Genomic DNA, 20719 nt, shown 5'->3' with positions numbered 1-20719 from the left:
TTGCCAGTTGATCATTTCCAACCAGCTGAGTAGACAACAATCTCTTTGAAAATTTAAGTCCTAAGAAAATAGCTACCATGGCAGACATTTCTCATTTGCCTTCTCTTCCTAGGTTGGATCCATCCACATTTTCTCACCCTACTCCATCCCAAGAAATTTGGTGAGGTATCAGTGGTTGAAAGCTAGATACCCTTTGCTACAGTACAGTAATTAACTCTCCTTACCTTCAACACATCTTTTCCTGTCTTTGGTCATCAAAAGCCATTCAAATAGAAACACCTTACCCTGCTCCAGGAGACACTCATAATTCACACAGACGACCAATGGCCCAGCATGAACTCTCTCAATTTGGCTTGGTCACCAGCCAAATTTAAAGGAGATTTGAGCACACATCTGGTACATTTGTATGTTACAAACACCGGTGTGCACCCTCAGACACAGACTTTGGGAAATCTCCAGGGAGAAGTGTGTTCGCCACTCCAGGGCAGCCACTGACAATGCCTAAGGCTACAATCATAATTCTATCCATGAAATCAAATGTACTTACTCCTGAGTAAATACAGTTAGTGTAAGAGCAATACATTACAGAAAAGCAGCCGCAAGTAGGGTTTTAGAGGTTTATTTCTGCTTGCCGCCTGTTCGGAACAACTTGGTTTTCCCTCTCATTTATTAATCTCATTTATTGGGGTGCTGTTTCCCTGCCCCCACTTCCTTCCTTTTGTAATGAGGAATCAGAGCTAAGCACTTTTCAGTAATTCTAGCAGCAGCAGCAGCTTTTCTTCATCTTGGCTAGCTTACAACACCTTTTATAATAAGGATCTTGTGGGCAGCAAAACACCGGATATTCAAACTCTCCCAAAGGATCTATTCTGCTATTGCTGTGCGTGCATAATGGAGGATGAAGGATATGTTCCCTTGATCTTTAGCACAGTAAAAAGAAGAAATCAATTATTATGTCTGACTTTCTACCAATGTGCTGCTATTAATTACACTTAACAGTTACAGGACTCACACGCACACGTCCCATGGAAGATATTCCCTCCCCCCCCCCACACACACCTCTTTTCTTCGTATTTTTTTTTAAAGCAGAGACTCTGGGAGCCAACATAAGCCTAAATGTTACAGCTGAATGGCAACAAGAAATCCTTTCCTAAAATAGACGTTTGCGCTAATGAGGGTATGAAAAATATGCTTAATTGACAACAAAGCTTTATTACAGCCCAACCCTCCCTCTTGAGACTCGGAAAGGAAGTGGGTTTCTTCTGTTAGGATTTTACAGTTTGTTTTCTCATTTCGCTAAGTAGTCGTAGACTAATATTAGACAGGGTCTTCTAAATAGCTTACAATGATGAAGTGTTCACTTCCCCCATTGTTTGCTGGGAAGTCATTATGGTATCATATTGTAAGCCATTGGCATTGGCATTAGTACCTAATAATTAAGCACATTTCCAGAATTATTTTAAGAAACATCTCAGCTTAAATTGTTATAAATGTATATACCCAGTTCCTCAGTTGTATGAATGACTAATTATGCCTAAGTCGGGGAGTTCTTGAATCCTGTCAGAGTGAGCCTGTCCAAACAAATGGAGCCTTCCAGGGTGTTACGGAGATGAAAAACCAGACAAGGCTCCTTCTTGTCCCAAGGTGGAAAAAAGCAGATCCAAAGGGAGTGGGGGGGGGGAGCAAAACTGCATCATCGGACAAAAACAAGACAGTAAGGTACAGAAAAGGGCAATCAAGGTGAGCAAGCGGTTGGAGCATTCTCCCTGCAAGGAAAGCTAAAAACATTTGGGATTATTTATCTTATAGAGGGAGAGACAGCTAAGGAGAACCTGTTGTTGTTTAGTTTTTTAGTCGTGTCCGACTCTTCGTGACCCCATGGACCAGAGCACGCCAGGCACACCTGTCTTCCACTGCCTCCCGCAGTTTGGTCAGACTCATGTTTGTAGCTTCGGGAACACTATCCAACCATCTCATCCTCTGTCATCCCCTTCTCCTTGTACCCTCAATCTTTCCCAACATCAGGGTCTTTTCCAGGGACTCTTCTCTTCTCATGAGGTGGCCAAAGTATTGGAGCCTCAGCTTCAGGATCTGTCCTTCCAGTGAGCACTCAGGGCTAATTTCCTTAAGAATGGATGCGTTTGATCTTCTTGCAGTCCATGGGACTCTCAAGAGTCTCCTCCAGCACCATAATTCAAAAGCATCAATTCTTCAGCGATCAGCCTTCTTTATGGTCCAGCTCTCACTTCCATACATCACTACTGGAAAAAACCATAGCTTTAACTATGCGGACCTTTGTTGGCAAGGTGATGTCTCTGCTTTTTAAGATGCGGTCTTAAAGGGGAACCTGTAGGTGTTTGCAAAATTATGCATGGTGTGGCATTCTTCTGCTTGCCCTCATTGTACTAGAAGTTGTGGTTGGCCATTGAAATGGAGTGGAAGTAGACTGGAAATCTGAAAGTGAATGGAAACATCTCAGCCATTTTTATCAGGGGGCAGAAGAATTTTTCAAACATTTTTGGGAAGGAGGGGAGGGGCTTACCAGGAAAGCATCAGTGGCATTACATGTTTTGCTACAAAAAAATCTCTCAGCCATGCCACTTTCACAGGCACGTTTTCTGAGGACATGAGAGAGGGCCTTCTCAGTGGCTGCTCCCCCTCCACGGGCGGCTAGACTGCCCCCTTCTCTACCTTCCTTTCGCCAGCAGACAAAGACTTTTGTTTTGACTGGCGTTTGGCCACTAACTGGGTCTTGTGACATGGTCTTCTGACGGTGAATGTTATAGTTCTATCTGTGTGTGTGCGCGCACATGCACACACACACGCGCGCACGCACACACACGCTTTTATAGGGTTACTTATTTAATTGTTTTTAAAATATTTCTATTGATTGTGCGTTTTTATTTGTGACTCTTGCAATGTATGTTGGGAGGAAGGTGAAAAATAAACTTAAAAATAAAAATCTTCTTTAGCAATTGCCTCAAGCAGTGACGACGCTACAACAGTTGTAGCCAGCTGGGTTGGTCAGTGGAAGCCACCATTTTACACAAACACACACACACACCCCATACACACACCATGCCTCGAATGATGTTTTGCCCTCACACAGGTGTCTTCAATAGGCAGGCTGCAGGCTGCTGATTGTTGTAGTTTTGTGGCAGTGGCGCAACTAAGTCTGAGGATGAAAACATTTGTTGAGGGAGGAAAGCCAGTCTAGTGCTTTTACCTCATAAGATATTTCTCCCTGAGAATTTTGAGAATTTCTTCCCACCTGCCTTCCCAGGCCCCTGCTTCTTCTCAGACACAGATAGATAGCATGTCCAGACAACCTGTTTATTAAGCTTTCTCTCTGATTTGCTTGCAGGAAGATTATGCGATGTTGGCTATTGAATGACCATTAAATCCTGATTTGTTTGTGGGTGGGTTAGATGACGTTGCATCAAACCAGCATTATCCCACACTTTCCACTGCATTTTCCCATCACTTTCCTCATCGTGAAAAGTCCAATCTTTTGGAGAAGTGAGTTTGTTGAACAAGAGTCTCCATCGACTATAAATGAGAAACCTGAATTTGCTGTTCCGTGATTGAATCCCATCCGAAAATAGTGACAGTCTGTAAGTGCTCATATCAATCGATCAATAAGCATTCACTCTTGAGTCAACATTATAATGATCTGATTCAATTTCCCTCATTTTTATTAATTTCTTTTTTAAATAAAACAAGGGCAACGTGAACACCAACATATATTGTTTTGCAATGCTCTTATTTTTACTTTGCTTTGCATTGCTGTTGCAAAACAGAGCCTAAATTACCCCCTATAACAGTGCTCAGCTCACAGATGCAAAGTTGGTATTTCACCATTCCACATCGCAAATGTCATTTTTTTATATTTTAAACAAAAGGATGTTCATTTAGATAACCCCATGGAAAAATCAAAACTCTGCATGTAAATTTTCTGTCCTTAACTAAATATCTGGGGATGTTCAGGGAAGAATTAATTGGTAGCAACCAAAAAGAAAAAAGAAGTACTTTCAGTGCCCCTGTGAATAATTTATAGCTGCTTCCTTTTCAACAAAAGAAAATGTTGAATGTTTTTGACAATAGCAGGTACATAATTGTTTTATGCTGGAGGCATTTACAGTAACTCATTCATTATGTCATCTTGCTAGTTTTCATGGCATTTATTCATTCTCTTAGTGGGTGTATTTGAATGACAAGTAAGAGAAATAAGCTCTCGTAAATGGAAGCTGAGAGACAGCCTGCAAAAGTGGACACTCAAGGAATGTGTGTGTGTGTGTGTGTGTGTGTGTGTGTGTGTGTTTGTGTGTGTGTGATTTCTCATAATCTTCTTTTTCTGAGTGTCCACACTTACATACTGTCTCTTGGTTTCCTTTTATAGGAGCTTTTTATTGCTTGTCATTTAAAGACACTCACGATGGACGTCTCTACACCTTGGGTTAGGTTATAATCCTCCTCTGTGCAGAAACAATGCCCTTTCATGGAGGGGGGGAGCTGTTCATAGGGCTCCACAAAGCCCTGTTTCTCCTCTCATGCACAGGGACATGCATGCAAGCAACATGCCCAGGCAGCAATGAGTGGTCTGTACATGCAGGTGGCGCTGTACATGCGGGTGGCGCTGTGGGTAAAACCTCAGTGCCTAGGGCTTGCCGATCGCATGGTCGGTGGTTCGAATCCCCGCGGCGGGGTGAGCTCCTGTCTTTCGGTCCCAGCTCCTGCCCACCTAGCAGTTTGAAAGCACCCCGAAGTGCAAGTAGATAAATAGGTACCGCTTTATAGCGGGAAGGTAAACAGCGTTTCCGTGTGCTGCACTGGTGCTTGCTTGCCAGAGCAGCTTCGTCACGCTAGCCACGTGACCCGGAAGTGTCTCCGGACAGCGCTGGCCCCCGGCCTCTTAAGTGAGATGGGCGCACAACCCTAGAGTCGGACACGACTGGCCCGTACGGGCAGGGGTACCTTTACCTTTACCTTTACCTTTACATGCCCTCCAGACCTCAACTCATGACACTTGGCTGACCAGAAGAAGCCTAGGCTGGAAGAGTTGTGTCTGGCCCTCTCCCCACACATCTGATCTCTGTAATGGTCCACTGCAGCTCAGGTATTGCATGAAAAGGTCCCATTTTCAACCCCAACCATCTCTAGGTAGGACTGGTAGAGATTCCTGCCTACCAATCAGTGTAAGCAATACTGAGCGAGAAGGACCAATGGCATAACTCTGTGTAAGGCAGCTTCATAGGTTTCTGTATGCACACTCATGCACAAGCAGTAGAGGCAGAAGAAACTTTTTGGGATCTGTGAGGATCCTTTTGCACATGACCACTATACCCACATGGGAAGGGATTGTACCAGATACTTGTTTGAGGGTAGGGGTGTATGCCTATGACATGTACCTAAAAATATACAGTAATGTGTGAATGTGAGAAACAAATGTTTGAAAGTACATTTTTGGAACAGATGTACATTTGACAAAGAGCTATAATAACCTGGCACCCACTATCAATGGTAAACTTCAGTTTGTTGCTGTGCCATGTAAGGAAATTCTTGTTCCTAAAGAAATGTTACATAGAAATTGCTAAGGCATATATCTTTGTGAGGAAGTCAGACATGGGTTGAGGCTTCCAAGGTTGCTGTGTATTTTTAATGTGTCTGCCTTGCAGGTAATACATCTTCATCAGTGAGATCTGGGGTAGCTCCATTTTCTATTAATATGCGCTCCCGGTGCTTTTAGAAAGCTCAGAGTGGCTTATATTGGGCTCCTGGTGGTCTCCCATTCAGGCACTACTACGGCATCAGGGGTTCCCCCTGTTCCTCATTAGAAAAGAAAATCATGCCCTATAACTTCATGTTAACTTGGGTTATTACAGGTCTCTTAGGGTTCTTGGGTAATGGCTTTTTATTCCACATTTGCTTGACCAAAGACTTACACTTTGTAAAGAGTAGACAGCCAGTCTCCATAACACACTGCCTCAGCCTTCATCGTTTTATTTCACGGAGTTCCTTCCCTTTAGTAGTTTTATTTCTTGCCCTTTTATAAACGGAGAAACATCTTATCTTAACAGCTTAACTCATTAGTTTTGAAGAGTTTGCTGAATGCTGATATTTGACATTAAATTTCCTGTTTCGTTAATAGCTATCAGGCTTTCCACATTTGGACATACATCAGGACAGATTCCAATTATCTCCTATTTCTTTGAATCATAATGTCCTTGTGCCTTGGCCCTTATGCAGGTTGTATTAATCTGATGCTTCTTCAAAGGTACAATCAGTCAAACAGAGTATCTGTTGTGTGCTGTTTTCTCTGATAATGAGTAATTCTGAATAGCATAGTATAAATAAAACAGAAGAATTATCCTAATGTCAACCCAGATATACAACATTCCATTTATCCCACATGTCACTTCCCTTTCTTCTCCCACTCCTAAATTGCATATTTAGGGTCCATCCGCCCTACATAGTTTTAGAATATTGATCGGCTCATTCCTCCCTGTGTACTTGGGATGAGACCACTCTTCAGACTGAGCAGGTAGACAGGCTGTTGATCCAACATACTAGGCACCACTTTGTACCTTTCTAGTTTCACTGTCTCAGTCTTGCACTTCCTGATATATTTTCTAACAGTCCAAACTGGACTCAAGGCAAGTGTGTGTGTGTGTGTGTGTGTGTGTGTGTGTGTGTGTGTTGATGCACTTGAAGGATTCAATAGAGTTCCACATGGTGCCAGGTGACCAATCTATTAGTGGCGATTATAAGATCTCTGGGTAGGGACTTCATAACTTTTGCATGCTATCTTCTTCTTCTTTCTTCTTTGGCAATCATTCGTAGCTGAGTAAAGGTTGTCTTCCATGAACATGGTCTTAACAGTGAATCCATAAGTGCCTGTGGAGGCCAATTCTGGATCCACACGTCCTTCCACAGTGGGGACATAGGTTTCCAGGCAGGAGTTGATCATGGTGAGGGTTTGCCAAATGTGCTTTCCTTTTAGCACGTTTCTCCCTTTCGTCCTGAGTTTGAGTTTGAGCATCTTCAGAGTCCATGACACCTTTGGTGGGCGGTAGGGGGTTCTATGGCACATGTTACTGCAGCACTGGTGGGCGGTAAGGTAATTTTACCATCAAGAAAGATGCATTAGTGGGCGGTAGGTATAAAAAGGTTGACGACCCCTGAACACTAAGAAGTGGCTGGTGGGGTTCCATTGCTTTCCTGTCTTTTCCACATGCTGCTGCTGCTTACCTAGAGGGGTGGGGCAAGGCAGCAGAGCCAATCTGATGCTCCACACCATGCACACATCACATGGAGCTCCTGCTGCCTGTCCTTTCTCCCTCTTGCTATATGGTAGTGTCATGTGACATTGGGAAGACAGGAGACCACTGCAGCCTCACCTGCACAGCCGTGCCAGCTGCTATTGCTAATATTGCTCCTACTCTTAATAATAATAATAAATAAGTCTCAGGTTCTCCTCCCTCCCCAGACATTCTTGTGTTACCAGGGCAGCACAGGGTGTGGCTGCAGACGAGACACAAGAATTCGGCTACAGGTGATTGTTTTTTGAGGGATGGTAAAAGTGCCGTTTTACTTAACGCAGTATTTATATATCACTTCCTAGCCCTGTGACCTACAACACCGTGAACTTAAGGCTGCTATCTTTTGTTTCGACTTAGGACTCTGCTTAGGTGTTTTTGGTTTTCCATGCTGCTCATTATTTTCCTGTTCTCATTCGCTATTTCATAATTATGAACATCCAGTCCTCCGAGCCAACAAAACAACAGACACTCGGGCACATATTAAATGTAATTTGGAAAACTAATGTAGTCTGCCCACCTCTGATTATGACAATGTTGTAAGTGTATTCTCTGAAATCCAGGTTTTAACCAGAAATGTTAGTCAGTGGTACATGGATTCAAAACTAAACATACAATGGGCTAGACAGGGATTGTCAGCCTGTCATTATACTGCGGGCTGTTAACATCCACAATTAAGGAAGAGTACATATCAATTATTATTTGTCTGGAACATGAACTTCCCGGAGCATGAAAGGAAAGGATACAGCCTGTGTTTCTGTCTCCTATCTTCAGCTAATTAGTGCTGTTTTTAATGGCTTCATCTACCCAGGATCAATTGTCTAATGGGGAATGGTTCTCTGCCAGTTAATAAGGTGGGGAACTGTATAATGTGATTATGTCTGGCTCCAAAATAGTGCTTCAAATAACACTAAAACAATCATGTGATGAAATAAATAGACGGTTGCAGCAATGTTGGCTAATTCTGGATGGAAAGGGGGCAGAGAAATGCTAGCACTTCAGTTCTGCTTCTACAGAAGTTTTTTTTTAAAAAAACAACTTCTTTATCAGAATTGTGAAACAAGGGAGCAAATGGGTTTATATCAGGGATGAGGAACCCTTTTTGGAACCATGGGTTCATTCATTCTGGAGGGTAAATGCCGGTGCAAGATGGGGCCAGAGGCCAAAATGAGTGAAACCCATAGGTGTGTCTTTTAGCTTTGTACAGTAGATTACATTCCAACTACGCATAAATCAGAGATTTCTACAAATACGAATCTCCATCCAGGCAAAGGATAAGCAAGATCACAGTTCAAGGGCACATTCCAGCTAGGAAGAAACATTTGAGAAGGGCATGGAGTGGGACAACTAAGGGTGCAACCTGGGAAGGGGACATGGTCTAGGCATGGTCTCACAGTTCATTTTGAAAACCAACGGGCTGTTTCAGCTCCCATTTGCTCCCTAAGCAAAGGAACAGTATGTATCAGAATGTGCCTCTTCTCTGCCAGCCATGCCTGAACTTCCTTCTTCCTGCTTCAGTTCATTTTTCTTTAAAGTGCTTTCTTCCCTAGCTTTAAACAAAACTTCATTTCAAAAAGCAGGAATGGTGACCCACCCAGGCCCCAGATTTTTTGGGGAGTTGTACACTGAAATGGTACTTAGAATAATGATTAATCCATATCCTCTAACATTTCTCTGATGAAAACAGGGACGTCCCACTCCATAATGATAATTTTACTATTTATACCCCACACATCTTACTAGGCAGCTTTCAACATATATAAAAACATAATAAAACATTAAACATTTTTTTAAAAAACCTTCCCAATACAGGATTGCCTTCAGATAGCTCGGGGGTCAGATAACCATACCTTCCAGTATTTCTCCAATGTTCTCCATCCTACCATATCTTCCAACATTTCTCCAATGAAAATAGGGACATCCTAAGGAAAAGTGGTACATTCCAGGATCAAATCAGAAACCAGGACGGCTTCTCTAAATCAGGGACGTCCCTGGAAAATAGGGACACTTGGAGGGTCTGTTAATCCAGCCATGGGTGTTTAACAAACCTTAGCAGGAGGAATGTGAATGGGAAGGGCTGTTCCCCACATTCTAAAAAAAATATTTCTGCAACAATAAACCAGTTTGTGGTTTCACTGCTCAAGAGACTGAACATTTTAATTTTCTATTACTAAATTGCATTTGGTACCAATGTAGAGCTGTGTCTGTACAAAACAATGGCATGTATAGTGCCATTTTTATTGCAAACAGGTATTTTTGCCTATTGTATTCCAAAAGCAAAAAAAAGAGAGATAAGCAACCTTTACTTTTTAGCGTGGGAAATAATGAGTGTAAATGGGATACAGAACTCTCATGTGGGATTTCTGGGATACAGAAATATCTATGGTTTTGTTACTGACATTATGAATGGTCCCTCAGTTGGCCCACCTGAAGAGGTTGCTGGATAATATTCTGTTACAAGGAAATAATGTGGTAATTAAAACCAGGAAACACAGTACGGGCAACTCCCTTTCAGTGTTTTTAGCCAATGGGTGAAGTAACAGCTATGATTGATTAGCGTTACAGAGAAAGATTAGAGCTACACACACAGTAGGGAAGACCTAAATGAACCAGGATGTCTAGACCATGGGATTGCTGATACCTATGTAGATACACATATCCTGAGCAAGTGTGAGAACAGTGCAGTTAGACTGATGTGAAGTGGGAAAGGACTCTATTGAGCTCAGTAGGATTCTTTGCATGTGGACACTGTGCTCATGCTTCACTGGATCAAACCTTATTGTGTATCTGCATTGCATCTTATCAGTTATATGCGAGAAGTATCAGACCCAGATATTGTTGGATTCCAACTCTTATCATCCTCAGCCCACATAGCCAATGGTGCAGAATGATGGAAATTGTAGTCAAACAACATCCGGAGAGCACCCTATTGATTACCCCTGCAATAAGTTTAAAAAACAACAAGACAGCTATTATATGTCAACTGACAGATATTTTTCAATATCATTGCATGCCAACCATCAAATCCTGTGGTATATGGTATACCACTTGATGCAAAGCTATCTTCTGAAAATACATTTGAATGCTTATGAAGGGCTCCTGAATAGAAAGAAAATAGCTGATAGGCAACTTGCCCACCACCTTTCTAGAAGTTCCCTCATTTCCCTCTGCCTCAGAGGTGAACCGCTAAAAAATACTAAATAAATATGAAAGATTGTGGTATATGCTAATTTCTAACATCATCTCATGGTTGATTTGGTTGCTTGTATTAGTCTGTCATCTTCTATGCTTCCACCATTCTGGTTGATTAATTGCACTTGCTACTTGTGAGGGGACGATGAGCTGCTTGTGTGTAAAATCCTAGTCCCTCAGAGTTTGGTCAAGTTTGCAAACCTCTGTCTGTAACGGAGCCCCTTAAACATGGCTCCGTCAGTCGCTGGCAGATTCCGACAGTGGTTGCTTTCGGAATCGCTTCCAACATAAAAGCTCCTTAACGGAAACACGTCTTCTGGACTCTCTGCGTGACAGTTTCCGGCGAGGAGTGGGTGTCCCTACAGGAGGTCCTGAAACCTCCCCACTGTTTTCGCTGGAAGTGTCTCTGAGCCATCCCTCCAGCTCCCTTTCCCTCAGCTCAGCTCCTCTCCCCCTACTGGTTCCCTCTTCAGCTGCTGAGTCTCTCCCAACCTGTGTGAGCCCTTTCACTTCCCTTCCTTCCGATGGCAGTTCCCTGACATCCACCTCCCCTCCAGGGCCCCCTTCATCCCCTCTCGCCCCCTCCTCTACGGGCGGTGAGGAGGCAAAACCCCGGAATGAACTTCCTTCATCTTCCGATGTCCCGAACACTTCTCTCCACCTGTTGCGGTTCCTGGTCTCGAAGTACTCCTCCTCCTCAGAGTCCATCTCCCCTTCCCCTTCCGATTCCGAGAATCCTTCCAACTCCTCCTCCTCATCGGTGGTCCCAAAGTATTCCCTCCGGAACCTCTCCACAGGCTGAGGTTTCCTTGGGAACCTTTGATGGAACGTTTCTATCAATACCTCGTCATTGATATCTTCTGCCATTACCCAAGTGTTTTCTGACTCCGGTTCTCCTTCCCACGCTACCAAATACTCCACCTGATCCCCCTTCCATCTGGCGTCGAGGATTTCTGCCACATGGCTGCTGCATTCCCTTTCTTCTATGACCGGTCCCCGAGTGGCCATCCCTTCTCGTCCCCCCTCATACGGTGACAGTAACGACCTGTGAAATACTGGGTGCAGTTTCATGTGGTTGGGTAACCGGAGCCTGAAAGCCACTGGGTTGACCTGTTGAATGACCTCAAAGGGACCCAATCTCCTGGGTCTTAATTTCTTACAACCTCCTTTAAACGGCAACCCTTGGGTTGACAGCCACACCCTATCTCCCACCCTTATGGTTTCACCTTCCCTTCGGTTCTTGTCTGCCTGCCTCTTGTATTCTTCCTTCGCCCTTTCTAAGTTGAGTTGGAGCTGACGATGGATTGCTTCCATTTCTTCTACAAAATGCTCGGCTGCCGGGACACCCCATCTCTCCCCTTCTCCCCCTGGGAAAGCCCTGGGATGACACCCATAATTAGCCAAGAAGGGGCTCATCCCTGTGGACACATTCTCGGCATTGTTGTAGGCAAATTCCGCCAGCGCCAACTTTTCTACCCAGTCATTCTCTCTGTCATTGACATAACACCTCAGGTATTGCTGGAGGACCCCGTTTGCTCTTTCCGCCTGCCCGTTGGTTTCAGGGTGCCGGGCAGTCGAAAAGTTGACCTCCACCTGCAGTAAGCTCATGAGCTTCCTCCAGAACCTGGAAGTAAATTGTTTTCCTCGGTCTGAGACCACCCTCAATGGCACCTCGTGCAACCTAAAAATGTGTTCTACAAATAACTTCGCTGTCTCTTCCGCCGTGACTGCATGCGAGCAGGCTACAAAGTGGCACATCTTTGTTAGTAGGTCTACCACCACCATGATGGCTGTTTTCCCCTTGGACTTCGGCAGATCAGTCATAAAATCTATCGACACTGCCTCCCAAGGTCGTTCTGGGGTTGGTAAGGGTTCTAATAGCCCCGCCGGTGCCCGCCTCTCCCCTTTGGCTCGCTGGCATTGCTCACACCCTCTTACATACTCCCGTACATCTTCCCTCACCTTAGGCCACCAAAATTCCCTGGTGACCAACCACATGGTTTTGTGTTGTCCAAAATGCCCCGCCGTGGGGCTGTCGTGCAACTGCTTGAGTACCCTCCCCCTTAAGTCTCCTTCAGGGATATACAGTGCCCCTTTGTAATACAAAGCTCCATTTCTTTCCTCGAAACCCCCTGGTTCCTCTCCCTCACCCCTAAGACCTCTGAGCTTATTCTGGGCGTATTCATCATTCTCTGTTTCCTCTACCAGTTCTCTTTGTCCCACCAATGCCGCCCCACACACCCAGCGGTCCTCTGGAATGACATGTCTCTCTTCGGGTGCTCCCTCCCCCTCCAAATATTCAGGTTTGCGTGAGAGAGCGTCCGCCCTAATGTTCTCTGGGCCTGGCACGTAACAAATCTCAAAGTTAAATTTGGAGAACTCCTGGGCCCATCTCACTTGCCGTTGGTTGAGCACTCGTGCCGTCCTCCAATACTCTAGGTTCTTGTGGTCAGTGCACACTTGCACCTTATGTTGTGCGCCAATTAGCAGGTGCCTCCATCTCCGGAACGCCTCATGAATGGCTAGTAGTTCTCGGTCATACACCGTGTAGTTCCTCTCGGATTTGTTCAGCTTTCGCGAAAAAAAGGCACACGGTCTCCACTCTGACTCCTCCTTCCCTGGCTGCAGAAGCACCGCCCCAATAGCTCTGTCTGATGCGTCAGTTTCCACTCTCATCGGTTTTTGTAAATCCACATGCAGGAGTTGTTGTTCCGAGGCGAAGGCCCTTTTTAGTTCCTCAAATGCTCGCTCCGCCTCCTCAGTCCAAACGAACTTCTTCTTACTGCTGAGACAGTCCGTAATGGGCGCCGTCAGGTGGGCAAAGTTTCGGATGAACTTACGATAGAAGTTCCCAAATCCTAGGAACCTCTGCACATCCTTCCTTGTTTTGGGTGTTTTCCATTCCAGCACCGCCTGGACCTTGCCGGGATCCATGGCCAATCCCTTGTCTGACAGGCGATACCCCAGGAATTCCACCTCCTTGGTATGAAACTGACACTTCTCCAGTTTCACCCACAGCTGGTTGGCTTGCAGCCTGCTCAACACTTCTCTGACGTCTCTCACATGCTGCTCCTCATTCTCAGAATACACCAACACGTCGTCTAAGAAGGCCACACAATTCTTGTAAAGCAAAGGCCCCAGGACGTGGTTCATAAACGATTGAAAGCACGCGGAGCCTCCTTGTAGGCCGAAGGGCATAACTAAATATTCAAATGCCCCCAAAGGGGTGAACATGGTGGTTTTCCATTCATCCCCCTTCCTTATTCGTATCAGGTTGTACGCCCCCCTTAGGTCCAGTTTAGTAAAAATCTTTCCCTTCCTGACCCTTGTCAAAATGTCGTCAATCCTGGGCATAGGGAAAGCCACTGGTTCTGACACTGCATTTAAGGCCCTGAAGTCACACACAAGCCTCGGCTTGTTCGTGTTTTTTTTATCCACAAAAAACACTGGGCTGCCCCCCACCGCCCTGGACTCTCTGATGAACCCTCTCTTCAGGTTCTTGTCAATGAACTCTCTTAGCTCCTGCATCTCTCTGTCTGACATGGCGTACAGCTTGCCTACAGGGAGCTGTGCCCCAGGGAGTAAATTGATTTGACAGTCAAAGGGTCTATGCGGGGGTAGTTGGTCAGCTTCCCTTTCGCTGAAGACGTCGCGGAGATCTGCGTATTGTCGTGGTACCTTCACGTTCTCCGTTACTTCAGTCCCTGCTAGGGTGGCTTGGGCCCCTGCCAAACCCTTTCCCTCTTTGCAGTGTTCTAAGCAATGTGCTGAACCAAAAGAAACTACTCTCTGATGCCAGCCCACCAGCGGATCATGTAACGCTAGCCAGCTCATCCCCAATATAATGGGAGCTCCTCCCAAGGTGGCCACATTAAACGCTATCAGTTCGGTGTGCCTTGCCACCTTCATTATCATTGGGACGGTCTGCAAGCTGACTTCTCCTCCCAACAGCTCCCTGCCATCGATCGTGGTCACCTGCAGGGGGTTGCTTAAAGGGATCGTCTGTATCTGGTGTTCAGCTGCAAACTCTTTGCTCATGAAATTGCAGGAGCTGCCTGAGTCCAACAGCGCCTTTATCTTTAGAGGGTGTCCGTTTGGCAGCTCTAGCGCCACTTCTATCACTAGGGCGGGTTTAGGAGGTTCTGGCGTGGGCACTTTCACTGCTCTTTGGCCTGGCTGCTGTGCCCCGACGGTGGCAGCCAGGCGTTGGCTTTTACTTGCTTCGGTATTTCTTCCTCTCTTCCCTCCACAACTCCTACCATCCCTTGCCATTCCTTCCTCTGGGGGCAGACTCTGGCAAAGTGACCTGGCTGTTGGCAGAGATAGCATTTCCGGGCGCCTTTTCCCTCCTTCTTTCCCCCCTCACTGGGCTTTGAAACTGCGCGCGCGCGCGCTGTTCCGATTTCCATCGGCTCTGCCGGCGGGAAAGTTGGCTCTGGAATGTCTGGAATGCGGAACTCCTTCCAACGTTCCCCCTTCCCTTCCCGCCTCTCCAATGCTCTCGCCTCCTGGCGCGCTCCTATGGTCAGCGCTGATTTGGTCAGCTGGTCCATAGACTCCGCCCTGGGCGCCCGGGAAAGTTCGTCTTTCACAGCCGAAGAAAGCCCTTCTTCAAAGAGCATTTGAATGGGTTCCGCCGATAGATCCCACCCCAATTTATGGATCAACATGGTGAACTCAGTCCAGTACTCACGGACAGATCGGCTCCCCTGTTTGCAAGCCATTAACTGTCTGCGGACCACTCCCTGTTCAATATCGCTGGAAAACATCAGATCCATGGCGCGAAAGAACTTCATCGTGTCCTTTAGGACGTCACTATTCGCTGCCATCAGGGGTCTAACCCAGTCTCTCGCCCCCTTTTCAAGATGCCCAATCACGAAAGCCACTCGTGATTCCTCGTCAGGGAATTCATCAAACTGCAGATTGAGGGCATATTGCATCTCTGTCCGAAAGCCATGATAGTCTTTGGGCTCCCCCCCAAACTTCTGCACCAATCCTGGTACCTTTCTGACGAGCTGGGTGTCTTTCCCCTTTTTGTCTGCATCCTGAGCCCTCCTCTCCTCAAGCCTCGCCGTCTGCAGCGCTAGCTGGACCTCCAACACCCGGTACCTTTCTTCCAGGCTTGGACCCGCTCCAGCTCCTGCTTCTCCGGTTCCGGCTGGGTTGCTCATGATGCCTTCTCCTGCACAAGCTGCTCACGAAGACTGTCGGAATGCTGTGAGGGGACGATGAGCTGCTTGTGTGTAAAATCCTAGTCCCTCAGAGTTTGGTCAAGTTTGCAAACCTCTGTCTGTAACGGAGCCCCTTAAACATGGCTCCGTCAGTCGCTGGCAGATTCCGACAGTGGTTGCTTTCGGAATCGCTTCCAACATAAAAGCTCCTTAACGGAAACACGTCTTCTGGACTCTCTGCGTGACAGTTTCCGGCGAGGAGTGGGTGTCCCTACAGGAGGTCCTGAAACCTCCCCACTGTTTTCGCTGGAAGTGTCTCTGAGCCATCCCTCCAGCTCCCTTTCCCTCAGCTCAGCTCCTCTCCCCCTACTGGTTCCCTCTTCAGCTGCTGAGTCTCTCCCAACCTGTGTGAGCCCTTTCACTTCCCTTCCTTCCGATGGCAGTTCCCTGACACTACTTAATCACAATATCTCTCTGTGGAACTTCAGCAAAGCAATGTGTAAACATATGTTAATCACAGCCTTGCATAAATCTCTCCTTCAGCTTAATGCCAGTCAGTGTTGCCCTTTCTAGCCCCAAACTACACTGGATTGTAACCTACAGGAGTCTCTGCTGACAAGAGGAGAAAGACTGCAAGCCACTTACTTTGGATCATTTATTTACAGCAGTTTCATATCTTAACTCAGTAAAATAATGTTTGATTTAGCTGGAAACCAATAGTAATGATGCTGAGATAGAGGTGGCTGCTGAAGCGAATCCCCCCAAATTCATCTGGCAGACAGGGCTGTATGTACTTTGCCACTCCCAGTGATAACACTGGTTGTAGCTGTTACGTTGTGGGTGAACATATCAGACGACACAGCAATTCTTCAAACAGCTCTTGTTTATTCACAGGCCAGAACAGAACTGAACTGAAGGGTTCAGCCAGCCTGCTTATATAGAGCCCCACTAGAACGCAACAGTAACCATTTTCTGTAACTATCCAATCACTGAATGTCACTTTCAATCCCTTATTTGCATATGTGGACCTGAGTGAAATCTATCTACAGTATCCCCCTGCTGGCCCAGGGTGAGAACTTCAGTACATAACAGTAGCCCTGGAAGGGCTGTAGCTCGGTGGTTGAGCATCTGCTTTGCATCTTTGCATACAGAAGATCCCAGGTTGAACAACCCAGCATCTGCAGGTGGGCCTATGAGAGGCCCCTGCCTCAAAACCCTATAGTGCCACTGCCAGTCAGTGAGGGCCACTCCGTATTGATAGACCAACAGTCTGACTTGGTGTTAGCTATTATTATTGCTTATTAAATTTGTATACTGTCCCTCATCCAAGATCACAGGGTGGTTCACAACATAAAAATACAAGATAAGAACAAAAATAGTGTATAACGCCGCTTGTTCATTTGTCTGAGAGGAGTAGGAGGACAAACAAGTCTCTACTCTGCACACTATTCCTATTTCCACCCCGCCCCCCAAAAAAGAAACAGTCACTTGCATGATTACTCCTTGTTTGACAGGGTTGCACAATTCATATGGTTGGATTGGGTCCAGTGCATTTTTCTAGCGTGAACTATTTGCAGTTGTCAACTACTATAAGCAGCAATCAGAGCTATTTTTATTACAACCAAGGCCCACTAATTGTTCATATGGCATATCTGATATGTCTTGCAATGAAACTTTGAACTGAAGAGCAATTTGAGACTGGAGCTATCAAGAAAGTCTAAAAAAACAATAACAAGTATACCCTTTGTTCATTCTTCAGTATTCCCAGGGCTCCCTAGAAGATCCACTTATTTTATGTAATAATCTGTTGTCCCCAAATCAAGTTTATAATCAGGGTTGATTTTTTTTCCAGCCGAAACTCACTAGATCTCAGTTCTGGAACCTCTCAGGTGGGCACCATTGCCATTATAAGAGAACAAGGAAGGCATCAATGGCAAGTTCTGGCATCTCTTTTTCTAGAAAAATAGCACTGCTTATAATGGAAGATATTACTAGGCAAATTGACATACCAGCAATTTATGACTTCAATATGTCACTTTGGTATCCTTTCCTGAAGGCAGAATATCAGCTTGAAACAATAACGTGCATTTCTAAATTGTGTCAGCTTGGGAAGATTTGTTGTGCTTCTGCATTTCCAGACCTTTCAAGAAAGACAATATGAGGGCTCTGAAAAGCCACTGCTACTGTGTCCCTACATATCTAGGTTATAATCTGCATTCTTGCATATATTCAGCATGTCACTGACCAGAAACTGGTCCAAATGCCTCAGTTTGAGTGGCATTCTGAGACTACTATTTAGTGCTCACAAGCAGACCTGCCAGACTTTGTGAGCGAACTCTGCCTCTTCCAGTTGCCACCTCACCATAGATATTTAAGCTTGACCAAATGTTGCATGTCAATAAATGCATCCCAGCATACCATGAAAGTGTAGGGGCCCTGAGGGGTAAAATCTTCAGAAACGTTGAAGCATTTGGGAAATTGCTTTCATTTTTTTCCTAGTGGAAAATAAATCATAAGAAAAAAATTAAATATATGCAGTATTGATCATCTTGTCAAATCTAAACTTACCATACTACTTTAAAAATATGTATCATGCATAACAAAACACATAAATTATAAATGGGTATATTTATTAAACGTAAGGATAAAACTATTTCATTCAAAGAAAACTTTAAAATATATCCATTTATTTATAGATATAGATTTTATAGTACTTTAGCATCTTGTCGTCGTCGTCTCCCCACCCCAGTTTACACCTATGTTTTTCTATTTGGAGCAAACAGAGGCTTCTGAAGTTAATTTTCAATGGGAAAACAATAAGAGGAGAAAATAGTTAACCCCTCTCATCCGTACCATAGTCTTGCTGGTCTGCAACACACTGAGAGAGTAGTTTCTATCTACAAAAGTTTAATCATGACGGAGATGCATTCATTCATTTATGTTGTTGCATCTAGTTTAGTAATTGTGTTTTGTAATCCGAACAAATGAGGCAGCAATGCTATCATGACTATTGTTACAATATTTTAATTGAATTACATCCAAGGAGAGACCAGTTTTGTTATCATGCTCAGTTGCAGCACTCTTTTTTTGGTGGGGGACTGTAGCTCAGTTCTAGAGCATCAGCTTTGCATGCCAAAGGTCCCAAATTTAATGTCTGGCATCTCCAGTTGCATTCAAACCCTGGAGAGCTGTTGTCAGACAGTATAGAGGACAGTGAGATAGATGGTCCAATTCAGTATAAGGCAGCTCCCTATGTTCCTTCTATGTTTCCAAAAACACCTGCATGTTCAGGACGGTGGCCAATCTGGAACATGAATGACTGTGGAGTAGGAAATTCAGTTCAAATGTTTTACTAAGCAATTGTTTCCTTCTTCAACCCTTGGTTTTTTTTTCTGGGGGACAGGTTGGTAAAGTGAGCCTAGCATGTTTTGAACAAAAGCACTAAGGAGGTGAGCATGAAAAACAAGATTTAGTTCAGGACAGCAGAGTCCATATTACATATTCGAGGACAGCAATGAAGGCAGCATCATAACTAGAAAGACATAACCAGGGATGATATTCTGATGTTTGAAAACACACAGAGAAACAGGGGGGGGGGGAGTATTTTTTCCTGACCTTTGCAGACTGGGAAAGGAGTTGTTGTTCATTAATGAATTGTCTTCTGCACACATCTGAAGGCGGTCTACAAAATTCAGAAAAAAACCAATTTAAAAGAATGCAGAAAATAACAGCAGATAAATTTAACAATGGTGTAAAGGAGACACCTATGACAGAGACCTATCCACCACATGGAGTGATGATGCAAGGATGGTCCTGAAGGCAGCCAGATGTTCATGAGCTGTGGAAGGAGAGGTGTAAGAAGCAGAAAACAAGGCTCCAAGGAGGTGTGTGGAAAAGGGAACCGTTCTGAGGGCAGACAAGAATCTTGAGGTGAGGAAGGAATGCTGGAGAATCCAGAGGAAAAGAAGTGTGTTGTAATCCTGGCTTATGGAAGCAATTAGAGACTGGGGTGTGTGCAGCTTCCCTTGCATTGGGTGGTCCTCACAAAGGTGATTACCTGGTGAATATATAAGAACTGATCACTTAACAAAGAGGGGCCCACTGATTTACAGTGTGTGGCATCAGGTACTTCTGGGAATCCCAGGTTTCTCATGGCTGATTAACAGGTGGTACCATGAGGCATGAGGAGGAATGGGGTAGAAACGCTAGTTATTTCACATTTAAAGGTGAACCTACCTAATTCACACTTCCCCAAAGAATATGTGAACCGAAATCCAGCCACCCTTCGAAATTTGCGCTTCTTCGGATTTTGCAGCACAGTTTTTCAGCCAGTTAATGCGTACAAAGATACATATATCAGGGTAAAATGAAATCCAGGGCAGCTGCTAGCAGTCAGGGTAGCCAGTACTGTGCTAAATTGACCCATGATCTGACTCAGTTTAAAGCAACTTCATACAACCGCAAGTTCTTCCTATGTTTGTCCCCAGTTAAAGAGACAGTCAGCTCTTGTCTGAGGGCAGACAAGAATCTTGAGGTGAGGAAGGAATGCTGGAGAATCCAGAAGAAATATTATATTTATAAGAAATTGAATAGTCCTACCTTTATCAAGCACTGAACACACCCTGATCTAAATTTATATGTGGATAGCAAGGCCATAAATAAGGAAAGATTTATTATCCATGTTCAGATATGTCAGAGCATTTTCTCCCTTGATAAAGCCTTGTACACTAAACTTTAAACACAAGAAGTCAACTCTTATTTTAAAAAGCCAACCTTATTAAAGAAAAAAATGGTTTCACATGAAATTGCAGACAGCCCTTGCCTACCTTCATTTCAATGGCACAAACTGTTAACAAGCATGGTCATAAGATCTCATCATTTTTCTCTCTCTTCAGCTTTCTCCCTAAGCCTTGAAAAAGCTAAGTCTTTTCCTCTGAATAACTGAAAAGTTTTTTCTGTGTTTTTGTTTTTTAAAAAAACAAAACCTTAAAAGTGCAACAGAATTTTATTCTGGTTTCCTAATGTGTTTAACATCTCATA

The 20719-nt window shown here is 44.7% G+C and overlaps 1 long non-coding RNA gene across 1 annotated transcript in view; it reads right to left on the bottom strand.

Annotated features, from left to right (window-relative positions):
- Positions 1-2395: 2395 nt before the first annotated feature.
- Positions 2396-20719, bottom strand: part of LOC308481418 — a 65902-nt gene continuing 47578 nt past the window's right edge. Inside the window, exon 3 of the long non-coding RNA XR_013988658.1 lies at positions 2396-2454. This is a non-coding gene — a long non-coding RNA (uncharacterized lncRNA). The remainder of the gene's footprint in view (positions 2455-20719) is intronic.

This window comes from Podarcis pityusensis, assembly GCF_964106645.2.
Source record: "Podarcis pityusensis genome assembly, chromosome: 7".
NCBI classification, from domain to species: Eukaryota; Metazoa; Chordata; class Lepidosauria; order Squamata; family Lacertidae; genus Podarcis; species Podarcis pityusensis.
The sequence above is the reverse complement of the archived record's forward strand: the minus strand, read 5'-3'. Positions and strand labels throughout refer to the sequence as shown.